This window comes from Pseudophryne corroboree, chromosome 8 (genome assembly GCF_028390025.1).
Source record: "Pseudophryne corroboree isolate aPseCor3 chromosome 8, aPseCor3.hap2, whole genome shotgun sequence".
NCBI classification, from domain to species: Eukaryota; Metazoa; Chordata; class Amphibia; order Anura; family Myobatrachidae; genus Pseudophryne; species Pseudophryne corroboree.
This window is the reverse complement of record NC_086451.1, coordinates 426702663-426724148: the sequence shown is the minus strand read 5'-3', so window position 1 is coordinate 426724148 and position 21486 is coordinate 426702663.

Here is a 21486-nt window from a genome sequence, read left to right as displayed (position 1 = left end):
GTTATTTTCATTTAGGGTTAATAAGTTAATGAAATAAATGAAATACGTCTTACAGTGTATATGCTGTTCATATTCTATGCATGTGTACCTGTTTCTGTAACTGTCCCATGACACTTCTCACCTCTTCTAGCTTGGCCTATCCAAAACTGAACCTTCCAGCTCTCTGTACATGTTAGTGTTCGTATCATTTTGTAGGAATGTCTGTCTGTTGAAGCGTGAGACACATGCATCAGTATCTGTACAAGTTTGGCCAAAACTGATGAGCATAGCAAGAATGATCTGGCAGAATTACAAGGATCATCCAATCTGTAGGATCCTGCTGTCGGCCTGTACACTGTGCCATTCACTGAGGACGGTGACAGACTCCAGTTCATTCTCCTATTCTGGACATTTGGATCTGTACAGTTTAGCCACACACACTTGGACTGGAGACTCTATGATCGGCCTATGCATGGCTGACAGTGTTGGGTTTCTGTGAGTATACTGTACGTCTGTGTGTAGACATATTTCCCCTGTTCATAGAATAACATTATTATGTGTACATTTCCTTGTTTATGTATGTCCCTGTGCAAAGATTCAAATATTTCTATTCCTTGTATGTTAGTGAATATTATATTAGCCTATGTGCTATGAATAGTTTTCATGCTTTTTATTGCACTTACTAATAAATCCCATCATGTGATGCTGTTGGTGGACTTATAAAATGGGGTATGTAGGAAGAACCAAGTACACTCTATACTTAATTGGCCTGCTGAGGCCCTGTGACACACCTACTGTATCAGGGGTCTCCAATCACCTTAATCAACTCTGACATTAGCCCAGGGAAACCACGGGGTATATTTACTAAAAGTCGATTTTTGGTCTATTTAAAATTGACCAGATCAGAACTAACATCTCAACAAAATCAACCACAGTGTTTCTATTCCAAATAGCTCATTTACTAAAAGTGGATTTTGAGTTCCATTTTTAAATCACTTAGTTCTGTTTGAAGTTCTAAATGTGTTCAATTCACCAAAATGTCTTCCAATTATCCATTAAAAGATCGATCAATAATTGACCCAAAATAGACAGAATTCTGCAAAAGCATTCCTATTGGCCAAAACATGTGACATGTATTACCCACAAACACCTTCATTCCTGCAGTAATTTGTATATCCACAATTTTTTAAATATCATTGCTGTGCCTTTTAGTGTCATGATTTATGCAGTAAGAGTGCCCCACATGCTTCCCTCCCATGTTTTTTTCCCAACATATTGAGTTTCAGACAATTCCACCTGATATAAAATCAAATAGTACTATTTCTGATGGTTCAATTGAAAATAGGTTGAATTTTGGTTGTATTGATGTTCTGTTTTCAAATCGGCAGTTAGTAAATGTGCTTTTTCTTGTTGATGTCTATGGGGAAGTACCAATGGTATATTTGAGGTTCTATTTGTGTGTGAAATTGAGCTTCAGGTGATTTGGATTTTACCTTTAATAAATACCTGATTTTCAAATGCACCAACAAATCACCTCAAAATCAATTCAAAATGGATTGAAACTGAAAATCAGCCTTTAGTAAATATACCCCCTGGTGTTGCATAATGCAGACTAGGTCTAATTCATATTCTTTGAAATCCAGAGGGAGAAGTGATTAAGAGTAGATGCCACTTAGTTTTGCAATAAAGATTAGTTAACTAGGGGTGTAAGTTCAACCAGGTCTCCTGGAGGCAAGTTGGGGTTTTGTGCCCCCCTTAAATAACAGGAAAAACAAATATGGGTGTGTGTTAGTGTCACCTATTGCAGGTGTTAGCAGTGCTCCTGGGCAGTGCTGATTAACTTTGTAGCAGCAGCAGTGGGTGTGAAGCAGAGCTCCATTGGAAGAGCAGCAGTCACACTTGGATCCCGTTGTGAACCACACAGGTGCTGCTGTATATGCAGGTGCCCCTTACGGGCTTGGAGCCCGGAGACAGGAGTCTCCATTGCCTATGGGAGTTAAGTCACTATAACTGATCCTACTTTGATAAGTGTAGTCTGTGGTTAGGATTGGTAGGTGTTGCGTTCTTTCCTACAAGCTCTGTGAGATCGACCTCGTCAAGGTAACAAGAGTAGCAGTGTAAGCATAATTCCATGTCTGTTTGTCATCCCTTGAGCACCGGTTCAGTGGACCTTGTACAGCTGGGTTAGTTCCATAATACACCTCAGTGTGCGAGTGCTACATAGGTGATAATTGGGTGGTTGTGGCTTATAGCCGATGATGATCATTCACTCAACTTGTAAAGATCACAGTCACCCTTTATCATGTCACAGGACCATTATTGCCCACCCCCCTTCATTACTTCATTATGTCATTGCCCCCTTCATTTCAGGTGCCTGACCAGATGCCTAGAGACCACCAACTCAGTCCCAACATCGCCCTATTACCAACTCCTGGACCACAATTTGCTTCTCATTGTCTTACCCCATCATTTGCTAAATAAAAAAAAAAAAAAAATATATATATATATATATATATATAAGTATGGTATGTAGGCGGCACTCGTGGACTTAATTCAAATAAGAAACCCGGACACTCCTGGGTTGAATACAACGTTTCGGATTTATTATCCTTCGTCAGGTATATAACAAATGCAAGAAATCAAGCTTACCTTTATGCAGTTAAGAAACACCAAGTGAAAGTGAAAGTAAGTGCAAAAACACTCCCCATGCTGCTGCTGCTGACGTCATCACCAATAGACGGCGCCTGAGCAGTGACTGGGACAAAGTGAAAATGAAAGTGAAAGTAAAAACCGTTACCATGGTTACAATGATACATTGTACAAACGGACATTACTACAAATGATCTTACAGCAATACTACAAAAAATAGCAACATAACCATTATAAGAAACAATTAAAGGAAATCATTTCATTCAGTCCATGCGGGGAAACAGTATTCAAAAGATGTATCCATTTAATTTCTAACTGCAGAAGGATCTTTCCTCTATCACCCACCCTGATATCTTCCTTGACATGGTCCAACATCATGTAGCGTAATGAGGAGAGACTGTGCTTGCAAGTTTTAAAGTGTTTGGCAACAGGCTGATCTATGTTTTTCCCTTCCAATATCTGCTTAATGGCACTGCGGTGTTGTGCCATTCTTTCTTTGAACTGGCACACCGTTTTGCCTATGTAATATAAGCTGCAAGGGCACCTAATGCAGTAGATCACATATTTGCTGGTGCAAGTAAAAACATGTTTTAATTTGATCTGTTTACCACTATGTGGATGCCTGATATAATTGCCGGTGTCCAGATAGGTGCAAGTAGTGCAACCTAAGCACCTGTAGTTTCCTGGTTTTTTAGTCATGAAGTGTTTAGGATATGTGGGTGACATGTTAGCAATGTCAACATGTATCACATGGTCCCCGATGTTTTTACCCCTTGTATAACAAGGTAGTAACGCACTTTCAGACAATTCTGCAAGGTCTGGGTCTGCTTGGACTACCCTTTTAGCGGTACTGACAATGGTCTTAGTAGATACCGTGTAATTGTTGACCCAAATCATGGTAGTGTCTATTTTATTAGGTTTGGGACAGGTGATATTCTTTACTTTAGGTGCTTTGAGTGCCTTAATTTTAGCTGATTGTAAATCCTTGTTGCTGTACCCCCTTTCTAGAAATTTTTTAGTCATAAGTTCCATTTTATTCACCTCATCAACAGGATCACTGCAAATGCGGTGAACCCGTAAGAATTGCGAATAGGGGAGACCTCTTTTAAGGGAGCTCGGATGGTGGCTGGAGGCATGCAGCATATTGTTGCAATCAGTGGGTTTCTTGTAAATAGATGTACTGAAGTCAACACCACGTATTTTTACCTCTACATCTAAAAAATGTATGTTTTCCTTTTGAATGTTCCACGTAAACTTGATGTGTCTGTCCCTAGTGTTGGCCAGTGACATCATATTAGTGAATTCCTCCTCTGTGCCCCTCCATAGGAGGAACACGTCATCTATATATCTTGTATATAGGGGTATGAGATTGGCCAGGTCCTGGTCATCAAAGAATCAATCTACATATCTGAAAGACACGACAATGTTTTTGCATAAACTCAGATCTTTTGGTGTTATACCTGAAGACTGCTGGCTAGGCACTATTGATGTAGTAAGCCTATACACTAGTATTCCTCATGACAGGGGACTCGAGGCTGTACGAAGTTTGATTACCAATAACACCCTCTATCTTGGTCCTAATGTGGATTTTTTCTTGCAACTTTTGAGGTTGGTTTTGGAGAGAAATTATTTTATTTTTAACAATGAATTTTTCCTGCAGACCCGGGGTTGTGCGATGGGATCTTGTGTCGCACCAACCTACGCGAATGCTTTCATGTTCCTAGTTGAACACCAATTGTTCTTTGATGACCAGGACCTGGCCAATCTCATACCCCTATATACAAGATATATAGACGACGTGTTCCTCCTATGGAGGGGCACAGAGGAGGAATTCACTAATATGATGTCACTGGCCAACACTAGGGACAGACACATCAAGTTTACGTGGAACATTCAAAAGGAAAACATAAATTTTTTAGATGTAGAGGTAAAAATACGTGGTGTTGACTTCAGTACATCTATTTACCAGAAACCCACTGATTGCAACAATATGCTGCATGCCTCCAGCCACCATCCGAGCTCCCTTAAAAGAGGTCTCCCCTATTCGCAATTCTTACGGGTTCACCGCATTTGCAGTGAGCCTGTTGATGAGGTGAATAAAATGGAACTTATGACTAAAAAATTTCTAGAAAGGGGGTACAGCAACAAGGATTTACAATCAGCTAAAATTAAGGCACTCAAAGCACCTAAAGTAAAGAATATCACCTGTCCCAAACCTAATAAAATAGACACTACCATGATTTGGGTCAACAATTACACGGTATCTACTAAGACCATTGTCAGTACCGCTAAAAGGGTTTGGCCAGTAGTCCAAGCAGACCCAGACCTTGCAGAATTGTCTGAAAGTGCGTTACTACCTTGTTATACAAGGGGTAAAAACATCGGGGACCATGTGATACATGTTGACATTGCTAACATGTCACCCACATATCCTAAACACTTCATGACTAAAAAACCAGGAAACTACAGGTGCTTAGGTTGCACTACTTGCACCTATCTGGACACCGGCAATTATATCAGGCATCCACATAGTGGTAAACAGATCAAATTAAAACATGTTTTTACTTGCACCAGCAAATATGTGATCTACTGCATTAGGTGCCCTTGCAGCTTATATTACATAGGCAAAACGGTGTGCCAGTTCAAAGAAAGAATGGCACAACACCGCAGTGCCATTAAGCAGATATTGGAAGGGAAAAACATAGATCAGCCTGTTGCCAAACATTTTAAAACTTGCAAGCACAGTCTCTCCTCATTACGCTACATGATGTTGGACCATGTCAAGGAAGATATCAGGGGGGGGTGATAGAGGAAAGATCCTTCTGCAGTTAGAAATTAAATGGATACATCTTTTGAATACTGTTTCCCCGCATGGACTGAATGAAATGATTTCCTTTAATTGTTTCTTATAATGGTTATGTTGCTATTTTTTGTAGTATTGCTGTAAGATCATTTGTAGTAATGTCCGTTTGTACAATGTATCATTGTAACCATGGTAACGGTTTTTACTTTCACTTTCATTTTCACTTTGTCCCAGTCACTGCTCAGGCGCCGTCTATTGGTGATGACGTCAGCAGCAGCAGCATGGGGAGTGTTTTTGCACTTACTTTCACTTTCACTTGGTGTTTCTTAACTGCATAAAGGTAAGCTTGATTTCTTGCATTTGTTATATACCTGACGAAGGATAATAAATCCGAAACGTTGTATTCAACCCAGGAGTGTCCGGGTTTCTTATTTGAATTAAGTCCACGAGTGCCGCCTACATACCATACTTATATCAAACTCAGAAGGAAGGCACCGGGCAAGATGTCTACATTTATTTGGCGGAGTGCCGAGTGTATCTTTACTCTATATATATATATATATATAAAGGTTTAATAACATTAAAAAAGAATCATCTGGCCCTTATCAGACAGGTGTGCCGCCAGCAAGTGCCGCACCTAGGCACATGCCTCACATGCTTAATGGGGAATCCGCTACTGCTCTTCTCCTCCTGTGTGAGGGTTGATATGATCCAATTGTTTATTCTCATTCATTACTGCTAATCTTCTGATCACTGGTTCACACAGGAGAATCAAGGTTCTTGAAGCTGAGACTTCAGGTGGAAGTGGTTAATACCGCCTAAGGGACAACTTTTGTGCTTTACAAACCTTACATCTGGAAAATCATGGACCTCAGGTTAGTCTTTTCCAAACCCATGTCAGGTTGGAAAATGGAATCAGTTGGGTCCTCACCCCTTTGAGTTTTTCTTTATAGTTTTTATTGAGTTTTATTTTATAGATTTTTATAGTAAGGCATACTTATGCATATTATAGTGATGTGCACCGGAAATTTTTCGGGTTTTGTGTTTTGGTTTTGGATACGGTTCCGCAGCCGTGTTTTGGATTCGGACGCGTTTTGGCAAAACCTCCCTGAAAATTTTTTGTCGGATTCGGGTGTGTTTTGGATTTGGGTGTTTTTTTACAAAACCCCTCAAAAACAGTTTAAATCATAGAATTTGGGGGTCATTTTGATCCCATAGTATTATTAACCTCAATAACCATAATTTCCACTCATTTCCAGTCTATTCTGAACACCTCACACCTCACAATATTATTTTTAGTCCTAAAATTTGCACCAAGGTCGCTGGATGACTAAGCTAAGTGACCCAAGTGGCCGACACAAACACCTGGCCCATCTAGGAGTGGCACTGCAGTTTCAGACAGGATGGCAGATTTAAAAAATAGTCCCCAAACAGCACATGATGCAAAGAAAAAAAGAGGTGCACCAAGGTCGCTGGATGGCTAAGCTAAGCGACCCAAGTGGCCGACACAAACACCTGGCACATCTAGGAGTGGCACTGTACTGTCAGACAGGATGGCAGATTTAAAAAAGATTATAATTTATTTTGATGAACATCATCTTCTCCACATTTTCTGGAAGTAACCTCGTACGCCGATTGCTGACAAGGTGAGCGGCTGCACTAAACACTCTTTCGGATTACACACTGGAGGGGGTGGCAACTTAGGTAAAATAAAGCCAGTTTGTGCAAGGGCCTCCAAATTGCCTCTTTTCCTGCCAGTATACGTCTGACGTGCCTACTTGGATGCGGTCACTCATATAATCCTCCACCATTCTTTCAATGGTAACAGAATCATATACAGTGACAGTAGACGACATGTCAGTAATCGTTGGCAGGTCCTTCAGTCTGGACCAGATGTCAGCACTCGCTCCAGACTGCCCTGCATCACCGCCAGCGGGTGGGCTCGGAATTCTTAGCCTTTTCCTCGCAGCCCCAGTTGCGGGAGAATGTGAAGGAGGAGCTGTTGATGGGTTACGTTACGCTTGACTTGACAAGTGTCTCACCAGCAGGTCTTTGCACCTCTGCACACTTGTGTCTGCCAGAAAGAGAGATACAATGTAGGCTTTAAACCTAGGATCGAGCACGGTGGCCAAAATGTAGTGCTCTGATTTCAACAGATTGACCACCCGTGAATCCTGGTTAAGCAAATAAAGGGCTCCATCCACAAGTCCCACATGCCTAGCAGAATCGCTCCGTTTTAGCTCCTCCTTCAATCTCTCCAGCTTCTTCTGCAAAAGCCTGATGAGGGGAATGACCTGACTCAGGCTGGCAGTGTCTGAACTGACTTCACGTGTGGCAAGTTCAAAGGGTTGCAGAACCTTGCACAACGTTGAAATCATTCTCCACTGCGCTTGAGTCAGGTGCATTCCCCCTCCTTTGCCTATATCGTAGGCAGATGTATAGGCTTGAATGGCCTTTTGCTGCTCCTCCATCCTCTGAAGCATATCGAGGGTTGAATTCCACCTCGTTACCACCTCTTGCTTCAGATGATGGCGGGGCAGGTTCAGGAGTATTTGCTGGTGCTCCAGTCTTCGGCATGCGGTGGCTGAATGCCGAAAGTGGCCCGCAATTCTTCGGGTCACCGACAGCATCTCTTGCACGCCCCTGTCGTTTTTTTAAAAATTCTGCACCACCAAATTCAATGTATGTGCAAAACATGGGACGTGCTGGAATTTGCCCACATGTAATGCACGCACAATATTGGTGGCGTTGTCCGATGTCACAAATCCCCAGGAGAGTCCAATTGGGGTAAGCCATTCTGCGATGATGTTCCTCAGTTTCCGTAAGAGGATGTCTGCTGTGTGCCTCTTATGGAAAGCGGTGATACAAAGCATAGCCTGCCTAGGAACGAGTTGGCATTTGCGAGATGCTGCTACTGGTGCCGCCGCTGCTGTTGTTGCTGTGGGAGGCAATACATCTACCCAGTGGGCTGTCACAGTCATATAGTCCTTAGTCTGCCCTGCTACACTTGTCCACATGTCCGTGGTTAAGTGGACATTGGGTACAACTGCATTTTTTAGGACACTGGTGACTCTTTTTCTGAGGTCTGTGTACATTCTCGGTATCGCCTGCCTAGAGAAGTGGAACCTAGATGGTATTTGGTACCGGCGACACACTAACTCAATAAATTCTCTAATTTCCTGTGAATTAACGGTGGATACCGGACACATGTTTAACACCACCCAGGCTGCCAAGGCCTGAGTTATCTGCTTTGCAGCATGATGACTGCTGTGATAGTTCATCTTCCTCACAAAGGACTGTTGGACAGTCAATTGCTTACTGGAAGTAGTACAAGTGGTCTTCCGACTTCCCCTCTGGGATGACGATCGACTCCCAGCAGCAACAACAGCAGCGCCAGCAGCAGTAGGCGTTACACTCAAGGATGCTTTGGAGGAATTCCAGGCAGGAGAGGACTCGTCAGACTTGCCAGTGACATGGCCTGCAGGACTATTGGCTTTCCTGTCTAAACAGGATATTGACACTGAGTGAGTTGGTGGTGTGGTTTGCAGGAGCTTGGTTACAAGAGGAAGGGATTTAGTTGTCAGTGGACTGCTTCCGCTTTCACCCAAAGTTTTTGAACTTGTCAATGACTTCTGATGAATGCGCTCCAGGTGACGTATAAGGGAGGATGTTCCTGTTAGGGTCTCCTGCTCTGTGCTGCCACGTCATCATGGCAACCGGGAGACAAGTGCTAGCGGAGTAACCTGAGCGTAGCTGATACTCCGGTTCGGGTCTTTTGCTGTGCAGTGGTTACAGGCTCTGTGCACGGCAGGGGATCCGGTGCTGGTTTTGTGCTCACAGTCTGTGAGGTCTGAGTGGGGCGTGGACAGCACCTGCTATATAAACCCTCTTCTCAGGTTAGGCAGATGCTGCTGAATCTTTGTTGGTTAGTCAGTTCCTGAAAGCTAGCTAGTACTGTGTAAACTTTGTATTTGTTTGTTGCTTACTGCAAATAGGCCTTGGGATTTGGTATTACACTCTGCCAATCCAGACCTAGCAGTAAGACTGGAGTCAGTCGTTTAACCTGCTGGGGTTCTTTTGCTACTCTGTGAACCTAGCAAGTTTGCGGCTGTATTCTCAGACTTGCCTGCCAAAATCCTTTCTCACTGTGCAAGGTGTTCAGGTGTCAGTTTAGTGGCAGTAAGCTGAACCAGTGCACTGCAAGTGAGGACTAGGATTGTGGAGACTCTCCTTGTGTCTATTATTCCATCTCTGACCAAGGAGTTTACTGCCACACCTGTTGGTAACCCTTTAGGGTTTTGCTGTTGCCCTTAGCAACAGCATTTCGGGTTCTCTACGTATTAAATCACAACATCTCGCTTCTTTCCATCTGAGCATTCCTAATACTAGGGAGACACCCAGTTTCTTAGCCTTTGGGCTTCTCTGTTCACTTTGTGTTTATTTTGTTACCCTATCACCTTCTGTGTATGTAATGTCATATTCCCCAGTCTGTCTGTGAGTTCATTTGTTTTGCATCCCTCTCCGTTCAGACACCAGTACATTCCTGCTGGCACTGGTGTGCATAACAGTTCCTAGGTGTTAACGTCCTTACCCCTACTTATTACAGCTTGACAAAGGCAACACATGGCTTGACACCTGTTGTCCGCATTTCTGTTAAAATAATTCCACACCGAAGAGGTGATTTTTTTTGTAATTTGACCAGGCATGTCAATGGCCATATTCGTCCCACGGACAACAGGTGTCTCCCTGGGTGCCTGACTTAAACAAACCACCTCACCATCAGAATCCTCCTTGTCAATTTCCTCCTCAGCGCCAGCAACACCCATATCCTACTCCTGGTGTACTTCAACAGTGACATCTTCAATTTGACACGAAAAAATATAATACAGAGCCACTTTCACCCAGGTAGGATAGATGATGAAAATGATGGGCGTACCCAACTCACACTGGATAATGCGGAGACTTGTACATAAAGGTATCTTTGAAGTTGTCCTAATACTCTTGGTCCCGAACTCCACTCCTCTCACATTTTGCTATGTGAAAAAAACAAAAACCGAGCACTGGTTTACAGCTCACCTGCCAGTAGTCTGTTGGCTGTACAAGTCTCCGCATTATCCAGTGTGAGTTGGGTACGCCCATCATTTTCATCATCTATCCTACCTGTGTGAAAGTGGCTCTGTATGATATTATCAGGACTAAGATTTATGAACCACCGGTAGAAATAAAGATACCTTTATGTGTTTTCACCCTTTCTGCACGAATGTGAGTACGGTACGCACCCCTTCATTTAAGAAATAAGGTCAGGGGATTACCCTCCTGTTAAATGGTCACCCCTTACTACGTACTTACTACACTATCAGCCTTTTTCCTGTCTTCTTTTTCCCATTCTCGAGGATAAGAACCGGTCGAGTGTCCTGTTTGGAGGAATAGGAGGAAACGAAGGAAAGGGACACCAAAGATACCTTTACATGAGAGGCACATCATGTTTTAACGTGAGTACGGTACGCATCAAGCCTTCCCTACCCCAATCTGTAGAGAGGAGTAAAATTCTTGGATTGGGACCACTTTAAATGTTTAGGTCCACGCACTATCAAGTAAAAAGGACATAGGAGTTTCATACCAAATACGAGCTTATTACACTATCAGTTGTTTTTCCCTTCTCATCCCCGAGGATACGAACTCATTGAGGGCCCCATTTGGAGAAGTAGGAGAAGAGACGGGAATGAAGCTCTAAAGATACCTTTATATGAGGGATATATCACGTATTAAAATGAGTACGGTACGCATCAAGTCATTGTGCACATTGTCTATGAAAAAGAACTAAGGAAAAGAACAGAGTGTTTATCAAAGACTGTTTATTACAAACTTACCATTTTACATTGTTCCATCTTTGGATGAGCGCAGACGTGATTTCTAATTGTTTTGTGTATTCCATGCCCCAGGGTGGTTGAGTGACCATCTGTAGACATCACCACTTTCGCTCTCTGAGGCGCAGCAGTCCTCTATAACCGATATTTTAGATCTTCAATTTGACTATCAGGAACTGGACTGTGGGTGCTCCTTCCAGCACTTGCAGGGTGTGTGCAAGTGGTGGAAGGCGCCACCTCTTCCCGTCCAGTGTTGGGAAGGTTAGGCATCGCAACCAACACAATTGGACTCTCCTTGGGGATTTGTGATTTAGAAGAACGTACAGTTCTTTGCTGTGCTTTTGCCATCTTAAGTCTTTTAATTTTTCTGGCTGGAGGATGAGTGCTTCCATCCTCATGTGAAGCTGAACCACTAGCTATGAACATAGGACAGGGCCTCAGCCATTCCTTGCCACTCCGTGTCGTAAATGGCATATTGGCAAGTTTACACTTCTCATCAGACGCTTTTAATTTTGATTTTTGGGTCATTTTACTGAACTTTTGTTTTTTAAATTTTACATGCTCTCTACTATGACATTGGGCATCGGCCTTGGCAGACGACGTTGATGGCATTTCAACGACTCGGCCATGACTAGTGGCAGCAGCTTCAGCACGAGGTGGAAGTGGATCTTGATCTTTCCCTATTTTACCCTCCACATTTTTGTTCTCCATTTTTTAATGTGTGGAATTATATGCCAGTAATATATCAATAGCAATGGCCTAATGTACCGTACTGCTATATATATACTAGTGGTCTGCAAAATTCTGCACTGTACTCCTACTATATACTGCGCACAACTAAAATGCAGCACAGGTATGGATGGATAGTATACTTGATGACACAGAGGTAGAGCAGTGGATTACTGTACTGTACTGCTATATATATACTGGTGGTCAGAAAAATTCTGCACTGTCCTCCTACTATATACTGCGCACAACTAAAATGCAGCACAGGTATGGATGGATAGTATACTTGACGACACAGAGGTAGAGCAGTGGACTACTGTAACGTACTGCTATATATATACTGGTGGTAAGCAAAATTCTGCACTGTCCTCCTACTATATACTGCGCACAACTAAAATGCAGCACAGGTATGGATGGATAGTATACTTGACGACACAGAGGTAGATTAGTGGACTACTGTACCGTACTGCTATATATATACTGGTGGTAAGCAAAATTCTGCACTGTCCTCCTACTATATACTGCGCACAACTAAAATGCAGCACAGGTATGGATGGATAGTATACTTGACGACACAGAGGTAGAGCAGTGGACTACTGTACCGTACTGCTATATATATACTGGTGGTCACAGCAAAATTCTGCACTGTCCTCCTACTTTATACTCCAATGCAGCACAGATATGGAGCGTTTTTCAGGCAGAGAACATAGATATTTTCAGCACACTGAGCACAGATATTTGCAAGCACAGTGAGCACAGATATTTGCAGCACACTGAGCACAGAAATGTGCAGCACACTGAACATAGAAACTGAGAGAACGCAGCCACGTCCTCTCGCTATCATCTCCAATGCATGAGTGAAAATGGCGGCGACACGCAGCTCCTTATATAGAATACGAATGTCGCGAGAATACAACAGCGGGATAATGACGTTCGGTCGCGCTCGGGTTAACTGAGCAAGGCGGGAAGATCCGAGGCTGCCTCGTAACCGTGTAAAATGGGTGAAGTTCGGGGGGTTCGGATCCCGAGGAACCGAACCCGCTCATCACTAATATTAACACACATAATAAGCATGTGTTATAACAATTAACTATTCTATTTTTATGTCCAACCTTATTGTTTAGAGATTTCAACCATATGGAATTAATCTGTACATAAATAAACACCATGGCCAATATTTACTAAGAATTCGAGTTTGTCCGATTTGTGGTTTTTTTTCTAAGTCCCAACACGGGAATTCACTAAGCACCAATCTCGGCAGTGTTTGGACTATTCGTAATGGTTTGATTAGCAAAGTTCAGAAATACGAATGAATAGACCATCGGTCAAATGCGGCTGTTATTTTATACAACACAGGTATTCACTATTCATTCGTATTTGGGTGTTAGTCTCTGAGTGCTCAATTGCGGTTGTATTTATTTGCGATTCGTTAAAAAAAGTGGCAAAAAAATAGACCTGCTTTTTTCAGCCGTGTTTACATGTGTTGCAACTCAAAAATCAATCACACCTGAATACGGATGCCTATTAAAGGATGTTAGGCCCAATTCAATCCACCTACACTCAGAAATGGCAGCAGGACTGTGGACCAGTGATATTTTGTGTGCTGTGGGATTCCTCAGACTCAGACATCAGCCTGTAAGTAACCAGGGCCAACAAACTGAACATGGTCAGCAGGTTATACAGGTTCCGCGGAGGCTGCGCAGGCCTCGTTTTTTTAGGGGGCGTTTAAACTTGAACGCATTGTCCGATGATATGGTCATACAGATGTTTCGTCTAAATTGTAACAACATTTTCCATCTGTATGACCTTGTCAAACTGGGCCTAGACCCTGAGACAGTACGCTTTTGCTCTGTCTCAGGCCTGCACAAACTCCTGGCTGTGTTGCACTTTGTGGCTACTGGCAGCTTTCAGGCTGTGTCTGGGGATGTCATAGGAATCTCACAGCCCTCATTTTCGAGAATATTAACACAGGTGATGTATACATAACTACCTCTTATTTTTTTTTTTTTGCTTTAATTTCTCGGTGGCCAGTTCTGTCCTAAAATCTCATGTTTATTGTTCTTTCAAATATACACACAGGTGTTGGCTGTTTTGCAGCCCCACATTGATGCCTCAATCTGCTTCCCTACCCAGGAGTCTCAGTGGCATGCCGTCAGGGTAGATTTCTATGAGCTGGCTGGCATGCCCAATGTGCTTGGAGCTATAGATTGCACACACATTCAGCTGAGACCACCTAGGGGCAGGCAGCACATATATACAATTCGCCATCTAGAGCACTCCACAAATGTGCAGGTGGTTTGTGATGCAAATCTCAAAATAATGAGTGTTGTTGCTGGTTACCCTGGGGGCTGCCATGACTCCTTCATCCTCAGTCAGTCATCCCTCTTTGATAAGTTTGAGGATGGACAAATGCCAGATGGATGGCTGCTGGGTATGTAATTTGCTATGTGTAGGCCTGCGTATACTTTGTCCAAATACAGGGGCAGATGTAGTAACCTGTAGAAGGCATAAGGAAGTGAGAAACCAGTGATATGTACAAGGTGATAAAGGCACCAGCCAATCAGCTCCAATATGTAAATGAACATTTAGGAACAGATTGTCCGCTGCCTTTATTACCTTGCACATATCACTGGTTTATCACTTCCTTATGCCTTCTACAGGTTAATACATCTGCCCCACAGTGTGTTACTTATGTGTTGCTGTATCTTCACATGAATCACGTTACTATATCTGTCTTTTAGGTGATGGAGCATATGGCTGTTTCTCTTGGCTTCTAACTCCATTGTCCCGACCTGATACCCCTGCTGAACACAATTACAATCATGCACATAAGTCCACGCGGAATGTGATAGAAAGATGTTTTGGTGTGCTGAAATCTAGGTTTCGGTGTCTGGATAAGTCTGGTGGCCTTTTGTTGTATAGTGCCTCGAAGGTGACTCAAATTGTGTTCTGCTGCGGCTTTCTTCATAACATGTGTTTGCAACATCTGCCACATGTTGAGGAGGAGGAGGAGGAGGATGAAGAAAGCAGCCAGCAAGCAGAGGAATTAGAGACATCTGCTGATACTTGGAGTACAGATGTAGGGAGGCAGGTTAGGCAAGAGCTCATCACTCGCTATTTCTAAGGTAAGTTTGGTTTGCTTATTTCATTTGTTGTGTAATCATAAAAAGATGTTGTGCAATTTTTTATTTAAAAACCATTACTCAGAATGTGTCTGTCTCATTGAGACATACAAACATACCCTCACTTTATGCAAAACAAATGTCGCATGTGTATTGTGTTTATTTTAAAACTCAAAACAACAGATTATGAGTGGCATGAATTAAGTCTGGATAAGTGATCGTAAACTTGCACTGCTAATTTATTACAAGCACACATAATCCATTTAGTATTTTACTTTATCATTGTGTGTAACGTCCTAATGCACAGGTTCACAAACTCGGCCCTCAGGACCCCACACAGTGCATGTTTTGCAGGTAACCCAGTAGAAGCACAGGTGTATGAATTACTCACAGACACATTTTAAAAGGTTCATAGGTGGAACTAATTATGTCACTTGTGATTCTGTGAGTAGACCTGCAAAACATGCACTGTGTGGGTTCCTGAGGGCCGAGTTTGAGAACCTGTGTACTAAATAAACAGTCCTCAACATATAATATGTTAGCCTTGAGGAATACATGTGTCCCTATGTGTGATGCTCCATCGTATTTAAGGGACACAAACTTACTCTCATAAAAAATTTTTTATTGCGTAATGTTTGCTGCAGTAAACTTGCTGATTTGTCAGTAAATACACAGTTTGCCACATATATACATTATTATACACATTAGTAGTTTTTGGGTTAAAAATTACATATTTTTTGGTTTCAGCATCATGTGTAACAACATTATTACTCATTGTTAACACACACAAACATGGCCCAACAATAATGACATTCATTTTGGCACTGAATTATCAAAATTCAATGACAACATATTAAAAGATTTTTACGCAACTCAATTGTGTTATTCTTGTAATGTTGTATAGAGACGAAAGGTAAAAGAGTTAACAATCACATTGTAATTTGTATTGGCTGCAGGATAGGAGAATGATTGGAATCTAGAAAGAGTAATGATTAAAAAAAATCAAGTGGTCTGGTTACTTCCTGCTAAACATCTTCTGCCTGGCTGCCAATGATTTTGTCTGCAGGATAGGAGAATGATTGGAATCTAGAAAGAGTAATGATTAGAAAAAAATCAAGTGGTCTGGTTACTTCCTGCTAAACATATTGTGCCTGCCTGGCAATGATTGTGTCTGCAGGATATGTGATTGATTGGAATCTAGAAAGAGTAATGATTAGAAAAAAATCAAGTGGTCTGGTTACTTCCTGCTAACATCTATGTGCAGCACAAACATTTCCCTCCTCCAAAAAATAGCCAAAGATGGTAAAGAATAAATGTGCATACGAATTTCCAGTTGCTGTTTGTACCACTTCTAATTAATGATGTTGTTCAAATTGTCAAGGAGCTAAGTGTTATATCTATTTTTACAAACATACACTTACTAAGTATTTTTATTTACTTCTCTGAAATAAAAAATGTGAGTTTTCTTTGTTAATTGATTTTGGTTGGCTGCTTGTCCTGCCCTTTGCCTTTACCGCTGTCATGTTGGCATGCTCTGGTGGAGCGTCTTGGTGGTGATGACATTGGCGTGATATTTGGAGTAGTCGTACCAGAACTGCTGCTTGTTTGCTGATGTTGCGGAGGGATGCTGTTACCAGGACTAGAAGCAGAAATTATTTAAAAAAAAAAACCATTAGCCATCCATATGTTTGATCAATTCTAACAAATCACTACACATGGAACACATGTCATTGACTGTTGCTTGCAAATATCCTGCATAGCAACATCATCACTCATAACTTAAATACATACATATGCCTGTTTGTGGAAAATGGGTCTGGTTACTTCATTGTGAAAGCAAACACATTAGTTTTATTGTAGATCACACATACTCCACCATAAAAACACTTTGAAATCCATAATGTGTTACCTTATATTTTTATTTAAGCAAACATAGTAATGTTTTTATATGTATTTGGCCATGCTAGTTCAAACACACATGTGTTAAATTGGAAAATTACCGTACTATTTTCACAAAATAAACATGAGTTTCTGTTGCAGCATCTTACACACAATGTGCTACTGTATGGCTGAAGTGGACATACATATATTTACAGGATGTGGACAAGGCCATTTTGCTCGGATTCCATTTCATCTTTTACTGACTTCGATAAGTATATCATATTCTGATGTGTTTTGACTTAATGGGTTTAAGTAAAAGTTTAAATAATATCTGTTGTTTTTTTTAACAGTTTGATACTCACAATCAAGCTGAGGGGAGTGTGGTTCACGTCTTGGAGGTGTGTCCAAAATTTGGAGTGTGGGGCCCGAACATACTGTCGCTAATCTTCGTGGCGGGGTAGCCTGCTGTGGTTGGCCCTGGACATCAGACCTTGCTTTCTTTGCTGGCCCATTTTTTTTGGGTGTTGTGTTACTGAAGTCCAACTTCTGCTGCTCCAGACTTCTTTTGATGGACCTACTGTAGTATTGAAAGTGAAATGTTGTTATGGCCATTCATTTACAAACATACCCTATACTACAATGGACACTTTACCTGCTTCCGCTGTGTCATCATCATCAGATGTAATGGGAATTACTGTAGTACGACCAGTACTGCTTTTTTCCAACACTTTAAAACCAAAATAAGAAATCATGTAATCATGCTATTGTTGATACATCCACCCATTATGCATATAAACATTAATTTAATAAAAAATGCGTGTTTTGCATTTTTAAAAAACATAAGGACCGTAAACCAAGAAACCACTACATAAAACAATAAACATTGTCCAATAGCCATATGCACTATGGAAAGTGCAACACAGGAAAACATGTACAGGACACAGACATAGGACACAAGTCAAAATACATACACTAACAACAAAAAACACACACATCTTCATTTGGTAATGAAAAGAAAAATATTACATATGCAATATAGAAATTGTTCTGTGATGTGGCACTCCAAACACACATTACCACTACATGAGGAAACCAAAAAAAAAAAAAAAATTAGACTGCAGTGTTGTGTCTGGGTACAAATACAGCCTGAAACTGAACAAACAAATAGTGTTTTTTTTTTTAGAAAAAAAATAAACATTCAGTAATAAGGACATTACACATGTAAGTGGTTTCCAAACCACTTTCTACTACTCCAGCCTCTAACATGACAACCACTGTTTTATCAACATTGCACATGGATAACATAAATCTCAAACCTAATCAAAATTAAAACATTCAAAATGTGCAAAAGGAATACATTATTGCAGGACAATTCAATGACACACCAAGTCCAAACTACACATGGAAAATATACAAAAAAAAAAAACCATGACATACAATAAAGTAAGATGTTACATTGGCTTTTGTAGAAAACATAACCAAAAACAAGGTATTTGCTGACACACACTTGAAGATGGGAGTAATATGCAACGTCACATGACACACATTTGAACTAAAATAAAAAAAAGACATAGAATGTTAATGCAAATACACATGCTCACCATTCTTCCTGGGCCTATCTGAATCCCGGACATGGGTTGCAGAGACTACTTCAGGAGGTATTACACTTCGCATGAGCTCCTCATACTCCATATATCTTCCAATATAGGGCTGGCCACCACCGTTTTTTCGAGCCGGCTTTGCCTCCTTGGCCATTTTGGACTTGACACGTCGCTTTATGTCATAGTACCATTTGCGGCACGTGTCCTCCGTCCGCTTGACCACCCCCTCACTATTGACAGCAGCAACAACTTTCGCCCACAACACCGTCTTCTTCCGTGTTGGCACCTTGGCGGACTCAGGGCCAAATAGCTGCCGCTGATACTTCATCAGCTCCCGCACCAATGCCACATTTTCTGCATAAGTAAACTTGACATTCCGCCCAGTCTTAGTAGTGGTGCGTGTCTGCGGAGCACTCTGTCACTATCACTGTCACTTGAGGCTGCTGCAGCAACCTAACCCACCTCCTCCACCTCACTAACCTCACTCACACTCACCTCCTCCACCTGACCGACCTCCTCCCCATCACTCACACCCTCCACCTCACCCACCTGTGAGTCACACATAATTGTGTGTCTAAACACTTAACACAGAAAAATAAAAAGACAAACAACACACTCCGCAACTACCACTGCACAAATCACACACACACACACACACACACACACACACACACACACACACACACACACACACACACACACACACACACACACACAGTGTCAAGGGACTATAAATAAAAAATACTTGGATCAAAAATGAGACAAAACCACAAAAAACAAGACTACAAGAATGACAAGACTACTTTCAAACACAATACTACACTCAGAAATCACCCAAAAAACTCCTCACCAAACCAACTACTCACCAACCTCCACAGCACAACCTCCCTCCTCACCACTAACTAAACCCACGAGGTGCGGACGGTTTGGGGCGTATTTATATGGTTGCGCACAGACACTCCTACCATCTAAAACACAACCAATCACGAACGGGGAGGAAAAACGAAACTAAAAGTGAAAATGCGACCGCAGGAAAAAAAAAACCCTGCCGCGTTTAACTTAGAAAAAAAAACACCAAAAACAACAAAAACACGTACGCAAACAACAATGATGGCCGTAAATGTGGCAAAAAAACCCGACTGGCATCGACATCGGAAAACACGAAAACCATAAAGTCGACTGCTTCGTAACTTAGCGTATATAGTTTCAGAAAGTTGCATGAAAATGCACCCGATACAAGACGAGTTTAAACACTACACAAACCGACACAAACACGAATATTAGTAAATATTGGCCCATGTTTGTCAGGTAGCAAAATCTAAGCACAATGCGGAGCTGCTGGCAGTGATTAACAAATTTTGGTACAACCATGTAAGTAAAGAGTCTTTCAATAATTTATTACATAACTTATAGCAATCATGTCCAACTTCCAATAAGTTGTGATCTACTTTCATGTGTGAAACCTAACAGTGATCTATTACACACGTCCATTCACAACAAAATTCCACACAGTGCCTAGAATGTGATTGGTGGGTCCTGCTTATAGCAATGTCTGGCTCAATGAAGGTGGGACCCCAGGAGACAGCGCAGAGTTTGCATCAAGGATGGAGTGGACCTGGCCCGCAGCTTCTCTATAGTCCATACTGTCACTGTGCAGCAGCTGCAGCAGCTGAACCTTTGACCCAGCATATGGGTCCAACTGCACAGTCTGGTTACTGTGCGGCACATGAAGTGCTAAAGACACAGCACTGCCTGCCAGACAGAGGATGGAAAGAACGGAGAGCATGCTTTTGTAAGTAAGCTATGAAGAGAAGCCTTGCAGTACAGTACGGAATCTGCATGGGGGAAGGGGAGCCCTGTAAGGGACATTGGCCCTCATTCCGAGTTGTTCGCTCGCTAGCTGCTTTTAGCAGCATTGCAAACGCTAGGCCGCCGCCCTCTGGGAGTGTATCTTAGCTTAGCAGAATAGCGAGCGAAAGGTTAGTGATAAAGCCTAATATTTATCCTATATAACACACTATAAAGAGGTTAAGAGACACAGTATGCAATTGGCGTATGAGATACCGTAAGGGTACGCCCTTAGCGTAGCGGACGCTGTATCTGGAGCGAGCCGCTCGAGCGACACAAACGCTCGTGAGAATACGCTGTTTATATCGGGCACACTATGGGCGGTTGATCACCGTAATGTTACGCTCCCAGCGTAGCGGATGCTCGAGACCACGAGGAGATCACGAGCGGCGCCGACGCTCACAATATACCAATCAGTAAACCTTGAATGTACCATACAGTAATGACACTCTTATGCTGTAAACCTTTGTTCAGATACACTGTAGCGATATAACGCTGCTTAACCTTAATAACACTAAAGCTGTTTGAGCGATCGAGACGCTCTTATTACCCTTTGTAATATAATGAACACACAATACCGTGCTAAGGTTTCCAACGCCTTTACTAACTAGAGTCTTAAGTTATATTAAAAAGAGAAACAGTTAACAAGTCATACACTACACACTAACATATAATTCTAACAGGTTATCTAGACAGAAATATACAATTGTGGCACAATTTCATCTAAGGGAAAGGAGAGAGAGAGAGAGAGAGAGAGAGAGAGAGTGGCTTACAATAAACATGAGGTAAAATATGGTTGCAGAGAAACTTACGCACAAGGGGAAACAATCGCATGCGCCTTTCTGGATATCCAGCTCCCGATTATCAGCAATGAGAACCGTTGAAGAGAGTAGAGAGCTGGCCCAGATCGGCTTGTCCTTTTATACACTTACACACAGTACAGTACAATGGTCCCTACATTCTTATTGTTCATTGGACACAGGAATTCGTCTCTGAATTATAACAAAAGG